This window comes from Pinus tabuliformis, chromosome 6 (assembly GCF_031772625.1).
Source record: "Pinus tabuliformis cultivar Carrire ecotype Pingquan chromosome 6, CPIR1, whole genome shotgun sequence".
Classification (NCBI taxonomy): domain Eukaryota; kingdom Viridiplantae; phylum Streptophyta; class Pinopsida; order Pinales; family Pinaceae; genus Pinus; species Pinus tabuliformis.
In genome coordinates, this window is record NC_142292.1 from 594,591,328 (window position 1) to 594,609,820 (window position 18,493).

Consider the following 18,493-nt stretch of genomic DNA (forward strand, 5'->3'; position numbering starts at 1 on the left):
ATCTGGTCCAAATCATCATCTCTTTCCTCATAATCATGGACCGATTTAGTATAGTGCAGTCCTTATGCAGGATCGAGTGGGACTACAATGCGGAGCGATTTCCTTTCAAATCACATTGTCTGCTTCTTCAAATTGATTACCCCATTCATGTCCATAGCCCAATCAATTACGAGGAGTGCAGGATATGGATTGTTGTCATCAATAATCTCTATCACTTCAAAATCGGCCAGCGCGCTTATGGTCACTCCATGCAATCACCCCATAGGGAAAATCTTCTGTTGGTTTTCCATCCTCAATTGAATAAAGGATCATTTCAGCACATGTATCCCCATTCTTTCGCTTGTATATTTAGGCAAAATGATTGCATCTGACCCCACATACAAAATAACTTGGTCCATCTCATAGACTCTTATTTGCACGGTGAGTTCCGTCTTGCGCCCTATTCTTGTCTTGTGTTTACTTATTTTTCTGACTACGCGGTGTCCGTCAAGAGCACGTTCCTTACTAGAACACTTATTTATCAGTTCTTGTAGCCATTACAACCTTGCTATCACGTAGCAGCTTCATACAAGTCTCCAAGAAAGTAGTAAGCATGGAGGGGTCAACATCTTCAGATAGCTTGTCCTCATTTCCTGAGGTAGAGGCGTTAGCAAAGCTTTTCGTTGCTTCCATGAATGTTTCCTTCATGCACTCCAAGTAAAACTCAATTTCTTCTTATGGAGCCTTGTGGACCCATTCACTTTTTCAGGTTGCTTCCCTTTATCGTCACCAATCATCATTCCACTTTGCATCACAATATTCACATCGGGATCTTCTTCGCGGGATATTCCTACATCTTAGCTATCAATATAGGGAATTAATCTATTGCATGGTCAAATTGAGTACAATATCGGCATGATTGGCATGTCTAGCTCGTACACTCCTACACGTAGTGTCCCGGCACTCCACAATTATAGCAAATAACTTGTCCCCGACCTCTACTAGGTCCTCCACCTCGGTCTCTTTTGCATCGCTGACATCCTTCGCACACTCCCACAGTTCACTGATCAAAGGCCAAGTTTTTACTTTCATTTGATATGCAACTATCCTTTCCATCCTCAATTCATAGCTATAGTAGTTACACTCATCGTGGCCCACCAATTTACAAAAATTATAGAATAATTGTTGCGGGGTCCGTACAATTTTTTGCAGTAAGGGACAATTGTCCATTACATGTTTTCCAGCTAACTAACAATTAGCACATAACAATGCGAGCCCTGTACTTGGTCCTACAGCAACCTCCTACCTCAGGAGCATTGACTCTCCCCGTATAATATAATTTGTGAAAATAGGGAAGTGATCTTTATCATGCTCCTAGATTTTACACATTAGCATGAGATTCTTTTTTTCCTTTTCAAGCTCTTCAACTCCAAGAAAAGGTTCTGAAACTCCATGTGAATCTGCTGAAGTCCCAAAGCAACATCTTGAATAGGGATTTCATACAATCTCATTGCAATTTCCATGGCTTCCACCTAGGTCCCTATATTTTGTTGTGATAAAGCAACCCTTAGGTAGGGTAGGAGTGAGGCTACAAACCATTCGCGGTGCTGACTGTTAACACCCAGGTTGTTCCCTATGACTCCCAAGGGAATACGGCCGGGGTAACCACTAACCAATCTTTGGATTACAGTTTCTAGCCAAACTGTAATCAGAGAGGGATCTCTCTTTATGATTCTTATCTCTGTTTTGATAGTATTTTGGGCTAGCTGTGATGTTCAGGGTTTGGTTTTTTGTTTTGGTTGAGGGATGTCTTCTGTACCTAAGGTGGAAACCTTCAGATAATTCTAGTCCATTGGGCAATGGAGTCTTTGGTTATTGGTTGTTTGAGAGGTAGATTAGGATTGCTGAAACTGAAGGGCCTTTTGAATATATCATGAAACAAACTTGATATTATAATGATGAAATGTGTGTAACCAGTGAAAAGCAATTAAGAATTTTCCACCAAGCTGGGTTGTGAGAAAGAGATGTATTGTAAAGGAGCAGACTTGAATTCCTAAACAATAATTTCTGTGAAAGCTACAGTGTAGAGGTGCAGCAATTAAGAATCACACCTTTATAACCATAACTGAAGAAAACATTTGTAATAGCATAGATTGAATTCAGGGTATTCTATGAATAAATCCTGGAATTAGTCTTTTTCTCTGCCATGAATTGTGAAATCTAGAACATGGATGAGTTATGAGAAAATAACAGAAAGAACATAAAGAAATTGTAAAGGAAATTTATTGAGCCATGACAACATGCAGGAATCCTGTAGCACTCAGAAATCGCATTACAATCCCTCAGACAACACAGATTTTGGAAATTCCATCGGCCTTTGTATTAAACTCTGAAAATTTACAGCAAAAGAACTCTTGAAGAGAAATCAACAACAACCCCTGCAAGCTTATGCGAGGGGGAAATATATACAAATAGTCATACAAAATATCTAAGGCGTTGAGTCATCTGAGAAATAAATGTTTTCACCAACTCATACAGAACAACAGATAAGAACTTATTACTGCTTTTAATACAACATAAATGCTCTTTATGTCTGTCAGGAGATATTTTGACCCTTTGGAGGCCACTGAGTCGGTCTGTATGTTCTACTTTAATGCTGGAAATGCGTCTTTATGGTTGTCGTGCTGTAACTTTCGGCCCTGCTACCTGTTAGCTGTCGATTGTGCTTTGTTGGCCGGATAGTTCTGCTGAGTTGGCTCAGCCCTTCCCTTTTCCTGCATGCTGATCTTTTCAGGTTTTCCTGTGCATGATCACTTGTAAATTTGAATAATAAATAACAAAACTTGATTTACAGGCTCTGGTTTATAATATCATTTGTATTGCCTTAGTCCACCATTCCTGTGTGGGCAATTGATGTCTGAGAATTGCATCCAAAGTCTCATCTGCCTCTGTGTATTTATAAAAATTGGGAGGCACTTCAAACAGATGTTTGATTTCATTCATTATAAAGAATAGACTCTCTACCCTGCTGTAGAGAGTTTGTCTTGTAGCTGGCCCTGTTTCCTCTGAGGTGCTGGGCCTTTCAGTGATCTGATTTGTGGCGAATGTATTGACCCTCTTGGCATACTGCTCATGTGTAAGTAGTCTTCCTGCGCTGTTCAGTAAGCCAGGGAGACCTCTGTTTTGCAATGCCACATACTTGTCCATGAATTTATTGACCTCTGTCTGCATGTCCTGGGTCCTTCTTTCTAATGTTTGCACCAGGTTTCTCAGTGTTAGGACCCTCTTTATTAGCTGGATGGTCTCAGTTCTGTTGGAGATTCCCATAGTAGCTAACTGAGCACTCGTTCTATTGTTAAGCACATTGATCATTCTATTGGCAACCTCAGGCATATTGCCTAGAGATGCCCTTGATCTCTGGATTTCCCTTTGTGCTTTTGCAATGAGCTCCAACTGCTCATGGATTGTCTCAATATACTGCCATTGGTCAGTGATGGATTGGCCAATGTTGGCCCATAGCACTGTCTTGAGCTCAGCTGTCACTTTATCCAATGTGAGCTCCTTCTCCAGCTCCTTTATCCTGTCCTTAAGGGCCTTTATTTCCCTGCCCTTTTCTGCTACAGTCTGCTTGGATTTGTCATATCTTTCATTCAACTTGACCAAATTTTCCCTGGCCTCTTTTAACTCTGAAATTTGGGTTTCCAGGGCTTGGATTTCATTCCTTAGTTCCTGCATGTCCAGGCTTGAAGCCTGGTCTGTTGTTGGCACTGGTGCTGAGGTGGATGGTGCTGCCTGTTCTGTTTGTTGAGTAGGGGGAGTAGTGGTTTGAGGAGCTTCCTCAAGGTTGATTATTTCAGGAGGAGGCTGAGAGGTTTGGCCTCCTTGCTTTTGCTGCAATGCTGCCTGTAATGCTGCTTGGGTAGCCTCTGACTCTCCCAACTTCTCTTGGGTCTGGATTAGCTGTTTGTATAGGGATACCAGCAAAGCAGTGGCATCTTGATCATGTCTCAGCTGAGCAACTTCTTCAGTTTGTGGGTGAATTGTTGTCGGGACTTTGACCATCTTTCTAAGGGCTGCCATGTCTGCATCCCTCAATTTCAACAATGCCTGCACGACCTTAATATCCTTGGGATCATGCCCAAGTTCTATAATTATATCTTCTAAGGCCCTGATCCTGTTATCTTTTTCTTGGGAGGATGCCCTTTCCAACTCAAGCTGGGCAGTTGTATTGTTTAGGCTATTTTCTAGCCTGTAGTTATCCAGTGTTTTGTCTGCCAAGGAGGCATACACTATCTCACCCGTTTGTTTGTGCAATTCGATTTTGTCCATTGGGTCGATGTCCTTGGCAAGGACCTCAAGATTGGTCCTTATATAATCTGCGGGGGACTGTGGTTGTACTACAGCTGGCATAAAATGACTCATGATCATTTTTCCCTCCTGAACATCATAGGCAGACATCAGTCTTTGCTGGTTGGTAGGAGCCATTTTCAGCAGATGATTGTAGAGCTGTATTTTAAGTGGCTCATTTTTCATTTTAATATCAATAAACTGCTATTTGATTCCTCCTTCAACTTATCTTTGGTGGCTTGAGGAGCTGACTTCTCCTCCCATTGTTCTGTCTTGTCCCTGCTGGAAAGAGCTAGCAGATGCTTCTCTACTAGGTGGGCCCATGCCCAGAGACTGCCCTATTGGCATTTCCTCCTCAGAGAAGGGATTCATTCTATGCCTTTTTCCTCCCTAATTTATGGATGATGTGAGGGGAGTCTCTCTGTCCCTTTTCCTACTTATATCCTCCTTTTGTGGAGTTTGGAGGACTGAAGCTTCGGTAGTAATCTCTTGCCTAGGAGGCACAGTGTTCTGAGCCTGTTGCTCGGTGAAAATTGGGGCCTCAGCTGCCCTTTCTTGCTGTAATGGCTGCTCTTTGTCATGCTGCCCTTCTTCTTGCTGTAGTTCCTGCTGTTGTGGCTGCTCTACCTGCTGCTGTTCCTGCTGCACCTCCTCATAAGGTGGCTATTCTGTTTCCATCACCTTTTCCTTGCCTTTGCTAGAGGCTTGCTCAGTAGCCTTGGTTGCTTGCTGATTTGCAGTTGAGGATGAGGCAACTGCTCCCACTCGTGTGCTTGGAAGAGTGGGTACCTGTGAACAAAGTTCAAGGTCAGCCATCTTTTTCAGATTTCTCACTGCTCTTTGATTCAACTCTTCTTATGTAACAGGCTCCTCTAGGGTTCCTCTCCTCCATTTTACTAGGTTTGCATATTTTTCTATGTGAGGAATCCTCACATGATCATAACCGGATAGCCTATACTTGACCCTTCTTAAAGTTATGAAGTGATTAGGGTCATATGGTTTCCACAAGAAACTGGTTTGCAGGCCAAGGGATTCTAACATGCTATCTGCCTCCTTCCAACCTTCCTCCCTTTTGTTGTAGATAAAGTGGCCAAGTTGGTTCCTGACCTTCAACTGTGCTTTTTTACCTCTGCCTGAAAAGTGAAGCACATCGGCATTCCCAAACTGCCTGAAATATTCCAGGGCAAACAATCTCATGGGCACATACTTTGGTAATCTGTAGGGAGGCAGTTCATACCCATAGATCCTGATGACTGTGTGGTTCTGGTAGAAGTACCAGTCCCCAATGTTGTATGATTTGGATAACTGAAGGATCCTTTGCATGTCATCAGTGAGCCTTGGAGGAGGTGAGCTCATCAGCATAGACATGGCTGGGTGGATGAAGAGATCTATGAACTCATAGTAAGTGTATGGAGAGTGAGATCTGTAGTGGAAGACAGAGGACCAATAGACCACTGACCTTGGGTTGCCTTGGGCATCCACTCTTTTGGTAGCAAAAGAAAACTTCTCATGTTGATATTATAAGATCAAATGATAAATGTAGGAGGTGTATCTAAACACCTTCTCTCGGGCCAAGTTCATGAACTGCTCATGTATGTTTTCAGAGATGTAGGTGGCATAGTCATAGCAGATTGGAGACTTGCCAGGAGCGAACATTAGCATCATCACTAGCAGGGTTTCATCAACAAATTCTATCGAGTTATAGCCCAAAATGGGACTAATCATGTCTGCAAGATCTCTGCCCAATTGGTTGAGGTATACTTGGTTGATAGGAGGATACTTCACAGAGTCAGAGTCAATGTACAGCTGATTTAATTTGGTGACCTGAGCATCTGTCAACCTGGCTCCTTGATTTATCAAGTCTATGAGTGATAGAGGGACCAATTTCTTCTCAGTGTTGAAGCAGAGCATCTGTTTGATAGCTTCTGGGGTGATATAGAACACAGCTGAGCCTGAAGGGTCAAGCACTGCCCTCTGAGTAGGGTCATAGTTTTCAGCACATAGGTGGATCAAATCAGGGAACTGATTGACCTGAGGGAGCTTGAATATAGGGAGAAAAGAGTCCCATATGCCCAGCACATTTGTCACACTCTCATGTTTAGACTTTAATTCATTAAGCAGGTGGATGTGGAACTTGGTCCTCATCAGCATTTCCTCTGAAATTTGATATTCCAGGTCTGCTAGAGGCTGCCACTCCAATTGTCTTTGAGGGGCATTCAATGGAGCAACGTTTAATGCCACCGGGGCTACTGGTGGATCCATGATTTCCCTTGGATTGTTGTTTATGGACTAGCGTTGCTTTGTAGAATAATACCAAAGAGTTTTCTTTGAAGAGGGAGGTGAATTTACTTAGGAACAGAGGAAAAAAGGTGAGCTGCAGCAATTGAAATACTGCTTGGAACACGAATAAGGCAAATGTCTGGCCGTGCTCTCTTTTTTACAGCAAATTGGTAGTGTGGTTTACCAGTTCGCGATTACGCGAACAGAATGCAGTTTTGACAAAATTTCAGGAAAACGAGGCTTAGCTGATGAATTTCGACGTTCTAGGTGCAAATGGGGACCAGGCAGAGGGGATTTGCCGGTGAATTATCTATTTTTTCACTGCTTTAAGTTAATTTGGAAATTTACAGACAATAACCGGGCGCAGAAAGGATTTGCATGGATAAATACCTGATATATTGTCAGCAATGGTCAAGGATGCAGGTGAAATGGCGCGCCAGCGGTCTGGAGGTTGAATTCAGCAGGTTGGCGAAGGCTCGGATGTGAAATTCATGCAGAGGATACAACAATTTTTTTGCAAAAAGTGCAAAAAATGCGACATTTCGGCCAAAATATAGTTTTTTAGGACTTTGGCGCCTTTTTGGATGACGTCAGCATGACATCATCAGGTGGGGTCAAGGTCGGATGACGTCAGCATGACGTCATCGGGTGACGTGGCGGCATACAAGGGGTCCACGGGGATGGTGAAGTGGCAGACAGGTGGGTCAAATCGGGGACGGGGCGCTGACACGGCGGTGACGCTGGCAGGGCGGATCAACCGAAACCGGAAGTGGTTAGCGGTTTCATATCGCACCGCTTTTGATACGGAGGCAGAAATGTCAGATGTACCTCCGATACGCTGTGGGGGTGGCACGTGGCAGAGGCCTGACATCACCCTCTGACAGATATCGGAAGGTAACTCTCGTACGTCGGGGTTGGTCTGATATGCACGAGGGCCGTCGGATCAAAGGGGCCCGATCGACGGTCGACGGGACGCTGAGATGGCTGAACGATACGGGCGGAGGGCGGAATAAAATAATATTTCTTTTGGGATTTGCGCTCGGCGGAAACCTTTGGAATATGGCGGATTTTTATGGTTTTTCCAATGTTTTTTGCAAAAATGCGCATGGCGCCAGAGCTTTGGATAAAATGAAAAAGTGGGTTTTTGGTGGATATTTTGTAAACGAAGCGGGTTAGGGGTATAGTAATGGGGTTTTTACAAGGTTTTTAGCATATGAAGGGGTTAAATGGGTCAAATGATTTCTTTAAGGGGGGAAGAGGAGTAGGGTTTAGGGTTCTTAAACTGACCTGGTGCCAATTTAATCCCTGACTGTGAACATATGGCTATAATGCCAAGGGGAGGGATATTTATACAATGCTTGGGGTTTATACACCATACTGTTATAATAGTAGGGAAAGGGTAACATAGGGGATTTAGATAATAGAAGTTAGGAGTTAATATGGATGAAAAGGGTAAGTGAGGAATGATATTACTAAGTTTATTTTGAAAATCACTTAGTTTAGGGAGTAGATTAAAATGAAAAGAATTTTAGACAAGAAATGTGGCTTTGAAAGAATAAGAACCAACATAAAACCACCAATTCTTCCATAAATCTCAACTGATGAGGGGATGTTAGGAATGGGATTGAAAGGGAAAACTGGGAAGTTAGACATGCTCCTTTACTTTGCTGCAACATAATGGAGAAGAGAACCTTCTCAAACAATTGATTTTCCTTTGTGAATAGGTTAGCCCACCTTCAATTGTAAGGAATGACACTTCTACAACCCCATCTGCCTACCCATCTATTTTCCTTGCATTTTTCATTTCTTCATGGAGGGTGCACTTAGACTTGCAGACCCTCATATGCCTTTTCTTATCTCTTGGCTTTTCTCTTGATTTTATATCTAATGCTACCCTTATTTCTTCCAAGGTCCCAGATTAAGCAGTTTGGAACCTTAATTCTCTACCTAAGCTACTGGTCTGCCAAGATTAAACAGTTTGGACAGACTTCTTCCTCTATTTTACAACAAAAAATTGAAACATGGCATGATCCAGATTAGGCTTTTAGATCACCCATCAAAATTGAGTCAACAAAGGACTTATGTACATACATTGTTTTCTCTAGGAAATATGGGATCTTTGCATCACCAAAGCAGAGCATATTTGGACCTTTCTTTGCCAATCATGAAATATGAAACCTATTGATATAGGTAGCTAACAGTGGCTCCACATGGGGATGGTTTTTCATCTGAAAGACCAAGAACAGCAGGTCAGAATGCCTTGCCCCTTGATTTCTCGTATCAAAAGTTGGAGCATTCCTCTTTGAAAATCCAAAATTGTGTTCTTCCTATCTTGATAAAGCTTGAAACTTATTTGCCCTTTGCTGGTAATCTGTAAAACTTTGAGAAGCTGCATTGTTACATGTCAACAAAAGTAATATATACACCTAAATATGTATAAGGGAAAATCATGGTTGCACTCATGGATGGTAGTGAAAATAGTGCTTCAGCATCCTGCCATTCACAGGACCTTCATTCAAATCAGCTTCATCAAGACTTTTGAGGAAATAAGTATTGTTTCCTTGCACTACTTGAACAACAAATGGTCCTGTCCAAAGGGAATCAAATTTTCCATGTTTTCCTTTATCTTCCCTTCTTGAATCCCACTTGAGGACTTTGTCTCCAATATTGAAATCTTCTGCCTTAGCCCTTCTGTCAAAATCTTTCTTTAATTTTTCTTGTAAAACTTGAACTCTGCTGTAAACTTGATCTCTAGTTTGCTGCAGACATATTATTTGATTTATCCTTCTCTGCATATCATTTTGTTCAGCTTGACTTTCTTGAAGAAGTTTCATGACAGGAATCCCTAGTGATGAAGGGAATTTAGCTTCTAATCCATAGACTAACTCATATGGGCTGGTCCCAATTGATCTCTTGGTTGTTAGTCTATCTGCCCATAAGGCATTCACAAGTTTCTTATGCCAATTCTTTTTATTTTCTTCCAACACCTTCTTTATGATGTTTACCAGGCTTTTATTTGATGATTCAGCAAGGCCATTTCCTTGGGGATAGTATGCAGTAGAATGGCCCAAGGTAATGTGAAATTTGTGGCAGAAATTCACCATCTTCTTAGATCTGAAAGCAGCGGCATTGTCTGTTATTATTTTTTCAGGACAACCAAATCTAGCCAATATGTTATTCTCCAAAAACTGAATGATTGTTGAATCATTTGCTTGTCTGCATGGAACAGCTTCAATCCACTTAGTGAAGTAGTCTGTAGCTGTTAGAATCCATCTATGTTGGCCTGAAGATGAGGGATGAATTTCCCCATTGAAATCCAAGCCCCATTGTTGAAAAGGTCTCTCTGTGGCAATAGGCCTCAAGGGAAGTGGTAGTAACTTTATCTTTCCCTCAAACACTTGACATTTATGACATGATGTGGTAAACTTTTTAACATCAGAGAAAACAGTGGGCCAATAGTAACCAGCCCTTAGTATTTTGTCCACGGTGGACTTCCAGTACAAGTGTCCACCACAGTCACCTGCATGAAATTATTTCATGATTTTGTTAGTCTCATTCTCAATTAAGCAGTTTAGCAATATCCCTTCATGGTTTTTCGAAAGCAAATTACCATCCATAACACAAAATCTTGAGGCTTTCATTTTTAAGAACCTACATTTAGTTCTGGACAATCCTGGGGGAGCACACAGGTTTTGTAACACATAACATATATCAGAGTACCAAAGGGATTGTTCAAAGGCTACGTTGATCTTTGGAGTCGCCAGCTCCGGTTCATTGTCCAGTTGGTTTATGTCTAAGGCTTGGAAGTTTGATTCTGTCATTAATTTGGCCAGGCCTTGCCCTTTTATCAGCTTTGTAGGTTTTATTTCAATGTCAAATTCCAAGATGTTGGCAATCCATTTTCCTCTTCTACCCTCTAAGTTTTCATGAGTGAGTATGTCTTTTACAATAAGACTTGGCACATAAGCTATAACATGGGAATAAAGGATGTAAATCCTAAAGTCCTTAATGGCCTTGACCAAAGCATAAGCTTGTTTTTCCATGATTTGGTATTTTAGAGGTGCATCTCTAAGAGCTCTGCTAAAGAAAGCAATGGGCTTTTCATTTCCCTGGTCATCTTTCTGTAATAAAACAACAGCAATAGTATGTTGGGAGGCAAAAGAGAAAATGATGAATTCTTTATCAAATTGAGGATTTGTTAGGACTGGAGTTTGGGTAAAGGCTAATTTTATACCTTCAAAGGCTTGATTTGCTTCCACGGTCCATTTCACTTTTGAATCCTTCTTTAGCATGCTATTTAGTAATCTGATCAGTTCTGCTAAGTTTGGGATAAACCTTCTCAAGAAATTTATTTTTCCCAAGAATGCTTGCAACTCTTTGATATTTCTTGGGTGAGGCATTTGTAAGATAGCTTGTATCCTATCTGGGTCAATTCTAATGCCATCCTTTGAAATGATATGTCCCAATAGCTTACCTTCCTCCAAACCAAATAAGGATTTCTTGGGATTCATGGAGATTCCATATTTCCTACATGTTAGGAAGATCTGTCTCAGATGTTTCAAATGTTCTTGGTCTAATTTTGAGAAAGGTGTGAGATCATCCAAATAAATGACAAGGAAGTCATGAATCTCTTTGGCAAAAGCAATATCCATTGCTCTTTGAAATGTTGCCCCTACATTCTTCAATCCAAAAGGCATCTTTACATATTTGAAAGTTCCCCATGGGGTTGTGAATGCAGTTTTGTCTTGATCATCAGGGTGAACTAGGATCTGATTAAAGCCTGAGAATCCATCAAGTAATGAAATCCTTGAGGCCCCTACCACTCTTTGGAGAATGTGATCCATCTTGGGTAAGGGATAATTGTCCTTGAGGGACACTTGATTTAAGTTTCTAAGATCAACACAAAGCCTTATTTCACCAGTTTTCTTTCTTGTGGGCACCAAATTTGAAATCCAATCAGAAAACCTGATTGGTGCTATAATACCAGCTTTAAACATTTTTTGTAACTCCTTTTCAATTGACGGGAGAAGCATGGGATTAATTCTTCTCAATTTCTGTTTGAATGGCTTTTGATTAGGCTTGAGAGGGATAGTGTGCTGGATAACAGAGGTATCATAGGATTTTAGATCCTCATAGCCCCATGCAAACACGTCCTGAAACTCTTTGAAAAGGTCAATGTATTTGGGCTTTTGATCGGGAGGTAAGGATGCAGACAATTTTATTATCTTGGGTTTCTCAATGGTTCCAATGTTGCATTCCTCAACGGCAGCGTTAAGGGGCTGCATCTTTGGTTTTCTAGGGATGTCATTTGAGTCAAAGATGTCCTCTAATGGAGTTAGGCCTGTTGGAAGAAAATTATCTTTCAGCTCTATGATCTCAGCCTCTGTAACAGGCACTTCTTCATAACTGTTTTGTTGGATTTGTTGTATGTTTTCTTTGTTGAAAATGGTCGGATGTAGCATTTGTTTTGCTGTTCTGGGTGATATTGGGTGGTTATTCTGTTCAAACTGTATTTGTGATTGACTTGCTCTTTCAGGTATTTGTGATTGACTTGCTCTTTCAGTGTCAATATTTAATCCTGCAAATTCTTGCTGTAAAGTCAAAAAATTGTTTATTTGTGCATCATCTTCAAATACTTGCCAGTCCTTGACATTGTTTGGGACAGAAGGTCTGTGTTTTACCTCAGCTGTAAAACAGTGGTGGGGCTCAAAAGGTAGCTTGCAGGTACTTGCAAATGTGGCTAAACTGTGGGCATGCAAGTTATGGATTCTGGGAATCTTGGTAATTTGAAATTCAGTGAAGGACTGTAGTAGTTCAGCAGCAGCAGATCTATAAGATCTCAGTCTTTTGTCATTGGTGACAAAATTTCCCTTTACTTGTTGGATAACTAAGTCTGAGTCTCCTATAATTGACACTTTTATAGCTTGTAGGGACTTTACTAGTTTGAGGCCTAGTAAAAGAGCTTCATATTCTGCCATGTTATTGGTGCATCTGAAATTTAGTCTGTAGGCTCGGCCTTCTGTATGACTGTTTTGTTTATTGTGTATCCAAACTCCAGCTCCTGCCCCTAATTTGTTGATTGACCCATCAAATTCAAGAAACCAAAGGTTCTCTTTTTCTAGGGGAGGTTTAATAACTTCTCTGTGATCCGGGATCATAAGTTGAAGTTCTGGTTTTTTACCTGGTTTGTCTTCTAGGACAGTCTGATCACTTGATTGAATTAGCTTGATTTCTAGAACAGCAGCTTTGCTTAGTGATGGTTCAACCATTATTTCTTGGGTAGCAATTTTTTCATCAGTGTCCTCCTCTTGTATAAGTGTATTGGTTTCAACATCATTGTTTGAGGGAGTTGTAGTATTATTGAAGAGAATGTATGAGTCTATGTCTGAATGGACAGCATATATGGGAAAGTTTTGGGGCTTTTCTTCACTGCTAACCATGTATTTCATTAGTGTTTCTCTGTATAGTCTCTTTGGTTGTCCAAAAATAGAGATGGTGGCGTATGACATGTCCAGTTGTAGGGAACCTTGAAGTTTAGCCCCCCATGACCTTGATAACAACATCCAATACTTGGGTGGGATATCAGCAACTACAACATCCATTAGAATTGTCTTATTTGGGTACTGAACAAGGGACACACATAGATATTTTATTAGACCTAAGCACTTGACTTGGCTGGAGTCAAAGGAGAATAGGTCCTTATATGGTCTTGTAATATCTAGATTAAGTCTTTCCATGACTGCTTTTGGCATGAGGTTGTGAGAGGCACCTGAGTCAAACATTGCATTGTGTAATATCTTATCATGAACATGTAAACTGACATAAAAAGGTAAGATCCCTGTGACTACTGCTTTTCCATCAACTTCTGGACCGAACAGCAATTCTGGGGTATCATCCAGCACATTGACATCATCTTTGTTGTTAGTAAGTTGAAGGGACTTCTTGATTTGTTGTTTATAAATGTCATGCTTGGCTAGTTCTGAAAGAGGAATAGCTACCTTCAATTTACCAATTTCAGTTTCCAGGTCAAAGGGTTTTTCAGATTGGGTCTTTTGGTTGTGGATAGAAATCCTTTCCTTGTTCACTAACTCTTCTTCTTGATTCTTATCTTGATCTTGAGGCTTGCCTTTCTTGCTCATCTCTTGAGGAATGACACTTGGGTTAGGGTGCAAGGATGATGTAGCCATGGGCTGCTATTTTGAAGAAAATGGTTCAGTGACTTCTTCAATGGTTACTTCCTTTGCAAGTGATTCCATTGTGTCTTTTGGCTCTGTGACTATGGCTCTTTTGGGCTGCTGGCTATCCTTTATCTTTTCAGGCTGTGTTATATTTACAGTTCTACTCCTTAGCTTGTATTGTTTATGGACTTCATAAATAGCTGTGTCATAGCCTTTCTTAAAGTCAAATGACTCACCTGATTTGGTTTGGAACAACTTTATTTCATCATTCTCATGATATTCTTGTGTTAAAAGACTTGACTTTCACCATCCAAACCCATTAAATTAATGTGGGGATCTTCATTGGGTTTATTTGATGTGGAAGTCTCAGCGTAATTCTCTTGGAAAGGGGGTCTTATGTCTGGGTCAGAACTGGCCTTGCCAACGTTTGGATTTTGAGTTCTCCTAAAATTTGGATTCCTAGGAGGGTTGTTTTGTGGTGCTTCCCATGATGACTTTCTCTCAACGGATTCCACTCTATCACCCAATCTCTTCATACTAGTGAGTATTGCATCCAGTTTTTTATCAAAGGCTGAGGGTTATTCTTTGAAGGTGGTCCTCTTCTCCAACCTTGCTCTGTTTCTTTTGGCGATCAGGCTAGCTTCCACTGTGACAGCAACCTTTTGGGCATCTGTAAGGGTTTCAGGAGCTCTCTCCTTCAACTGATAGGCCATATCATGGTCAAAACCATCAGGAAATTTGTACAAGGCCAAATCAGGAGGAGGTCTTAAATTTTGTGGGATTGCGTTATATACATTGTTAAATCTTGCACAATACTCCAAAACAGTCTCTTGGGGACCTCTTTTGATAGTGTCATATTCACCGAGTATGTGCAGAGGATCTTTCTTTTTCTCCCATCTGTTAGTGAAGGCTTGATAAAGCTCATCAGGAGTTGTGATGGAATTAGCATTCAGGGATCTAAACCAAGTTCTTACATCCCCAGTCAGACTTTGAACAAACATCCTCATTCTCACACTGTCATCATCTATTTCATAGGTCTCAAAATGGTCTTGCATTCTTTTGGCATGCTGAGTAGCTGTAAAGGGGCCAGTGGAGTCAAAATATGAGATCTTAGTTTGGTAGTCTTGGGGTAACGCTGCAGAATTGGCAGGTAGCTGCAAGGGTGCATACCTATTGGCCATATTTGCAGGGTTTATGGGATTTACAGGGATAACCGGGATGATGGGTACTACAGGGTTGATGGGACCGGTAGCAACTAGAGTGTTGGTCAATGGAATATGTTCAGTAGATGAAGGTGTGAAAGGAGGGCTTTGAGATGTAGAGGGTGAACTGGGGGAGACAGGGGTAGACCGAAATAGAACCTTGATAGGGGTTGGAACTGATTCAGGGTGAGCTGTCTCAAGACTCAAATTACTAGGATTTTCCTGCCTTTGCTGTTTCCTAATTATTTTGGGGATTGTATTTGGATTTTCAAAAACTGCTGGTGGATTTGGGTCAGGGTTTGACCTAGTGTGTCTGGTTTCCCTTTTAGGAGCCAGCTTCTGAACTTCTTTTTGAGTATGTTTTTTGGAATATTTTTATGTCTATAAGGACTAGGTAAGATTTTGGAATGGCTGTATATTTCTCAAAGCTAACATGAAGATTGACTGAAGCAACATTTATCTGAACCTGTTAATGTAAAACAGAAACAGTCCTGAAGGCTTCCTGGCTGTTATTCAGACTTCATCTGTAGATTTAGGAGATATACAGTAATTAGAAAATATTAAGGAGTCCCCAGTTGAGTCGCCAATTATGTTAACACCCAGGTTGTTCCCTATGACTCCTAAGGGAATATGGCCGGGGTAACCACTAACCAATCTTTGGATTACAGTTTCTAGCCAAACTGTAATCAGAGAAGGCTCTCTCTTTATGATTCTTCTCTCTGTTTTGATAGTATTTTGGGCTAGCTGTGATGTTCAGGGTTTGGTTTTTTGTTTTGGTTGAGGGATGTCTTCTGTACCTAAGGTGGAAACCTTCAGATAATTCTAGTCCATTGGGCAATGGAGTCTTTGGTTATTGGTTGTTTGAGAGGTAGATTAGGATTGCTGAAACTGCAGGGCCTTTTGAATATCTCATGAAACAAACTTGATATTATAATGATGAAATGTGTGTAACCAGTGAAAAGCAATTAAGAATTTTCCACCAAGCTGGGTTGTGAGAAAGAGATGTATTGTAAAGGAGCAGACTTGAATTCCTAAACAATAATTTCTGTGAAAGCTACAGTGTAGAGGTGCAGCAATTAAGAATCACATCTTTATAACCATAACTGAAGAAAACATTTGTAATAGCATAGATTGAATTCAGGGTATTCTATGAATAAATCCTGGAATTAGTCTTTTTCTCTGCCATTAATTGTGAAATCTAGAACATGGATGAGTTATGAGAAAATAACAGAAAGAACATAAAGAAAGTGTAAAGGAAACTTATTGAGCCATGACAACATGCAGGAATCCTGTAGCACTCAGCAATCGCATTACAATCCCTCAGACAACACAGATTTTGGAAATTCCATCGGCCTTTGTATTAAACTCTGAAAATTTACAGCAAAAGAACTCTTGAAGAGAAATCAACAACAACCCCTGCAAGCTTATGCGAGGGGGAAATATATACAAATAGTCATACAAAATATCTAAGGCGTTGAGTCATCTGAGAAATAAATGTTTTCACCAACTCGTACAGAACAGCAGATAAGAAGTTATTACTGCTTTTAATACAACATAAATGCTCTTTATGTCTGTCTGGAGATATTTTGACCCTTTGGAGGCCACTGAGTCGGTCTGTATGTTCTACTTTAATGCATGAAAATGCGTCTTTATGGTTGTCGTGCTGTAACTTTCGGCCCTGCTACCTGTTAGCTGTCAATTGTGCTTTGTTGGCCAGATAGTTCTGCTGAGTTGGCTCAGCCCTTCCCTTTTCCTGCATGCTGATCTTTTCAGGTTTTCCTGTGCATGATCACTTGTAAATTTGAATAATAAATAACAAAACTTGATTTACAGGCTCTGGTTTATAATATCATCTGTATTGCCTTAGTCCACCATTCCTGTGTGGGAAATTGATGTCTGAGAATTGCATCCAAAGTCTCATCTGCCTCTGTGTATTTATAAAAATTGGGAGGCACTTCAAACAGATGTTTGATTTCATTCATTATAAAGAATAGATTCTCTACCCTGTTGTAGAGAGTTTGTCCTGTAGCTGGCCCTGTTTCCTCTGAGGTGCTGGGCCTTTCAGTGATCTGATTTGTGGCGAATGTATTGACCCTCTTGGCATACTGCTCATGTGTAAGTAGTCTTCCTGCGCTGTTCAGTAAGCCAGGGAGACCTCTGTTTTGCAATGCCACATACTTATCCATGAATTTATTGACCTCTGTCTGCATGTCCTAGGTCCTTCTTTCTAATGTTTGTACCAGGTTTCTCAGTGTTAGGACCCTCTTTATTAGCTGGATGGTCTCAGTTCTGTTGGAGATTCCAATAGTAGCTAACTGAGCACTCGTTCTGTTGTTAAGCACATTGATCATTCTATTGGCAACCTCAGGCATATTTCCTAGAGATACCCTTGATCTCTGGATTTCCCTTTGTGCTTTTGCAATGAGCTCCAACTGCTCATGGATTGTCTCAATATACTTCCATTGGTCAGTGATGGATTGGCCAATGTTGGCCCATAGCACTGTCTTGAGCTCAGCTGTCACTTTATCCAATGTGAGCTCCTTCTCCAGCTCCTTTATCCTGTCCTTAAGGGCCTTTATTTCCCTGCCCTTTTCTGCTACAGTCTGCTTGGATTTGTCATATCTTTCATTCAACTTGACCAAATTTTCCCTGGCCTCTTTTAACTCTGACATTTGGGCTTCCAGGGCTTGGATTTCATTCCTTAGTTTCTGCATGTCCAGGCTTGAAGCCTGGTCTGTTGTTGGCACTGGTGCTGAGGTGGATGGTGCTGCCTGTTCTGTTTGTTGAGTAGGGGGAGTAGTGGTTTGAGGAGCTTCCTCAAGGTTGATTATTTCAGGAGGAGGCTGAGAGGTTTGGCCTCCTTACTTTTGCTGCAATGCTGCCTGTAATGCTGCCTGGGCAGCCTCTGACTCTCCCAACTTCTCTTGGGTCTAGATTAGTTGTTTGTATAGGGATACCAGCAAAGCAGTGGCATCTTGATCATGTCTCAGCTGAGCAACTTCTTCAGTTTGTGGGTGAATTGTTGCCGGGACTTTGATCATCTTTCTAAGGGCTGCCATGTCTGCATCCCTCAATTTCAACAATGCCTGCACGGCCTTAATATCCTTGGGATCATGCCCAAGTTCTATAATTATATCTTCTAAGGCCCTGATCCTGTTATCTTTTGCTTGGGAGGATGCCCTTTCCAACTCAAGCTGGGCAGTTGTATTATTTAGGCTATTCTTTAGCCTGTAGTTATCCAGTGTTTTGTCTGCCAAGGAGGCATACACCATCTCACCCGTCTGTTTGTGCAATTCGATTTTGTCCATTGGGTGGATGTCCTTGGCAAGGACCTCAAGGTTGGTCCTTATATAATCTGCGGGGGACTATGGCTGTACTACAGCTGGCATAAAATGACTCATGATCATTTTTCCCTCCTGAACATCATAGGCAGACATCAGTCTTTGCTGGTTGGTAGGAGCCATTTTCAGCAGATGATTGTAGAGCTGTATTTTAAGTGGCTCATTT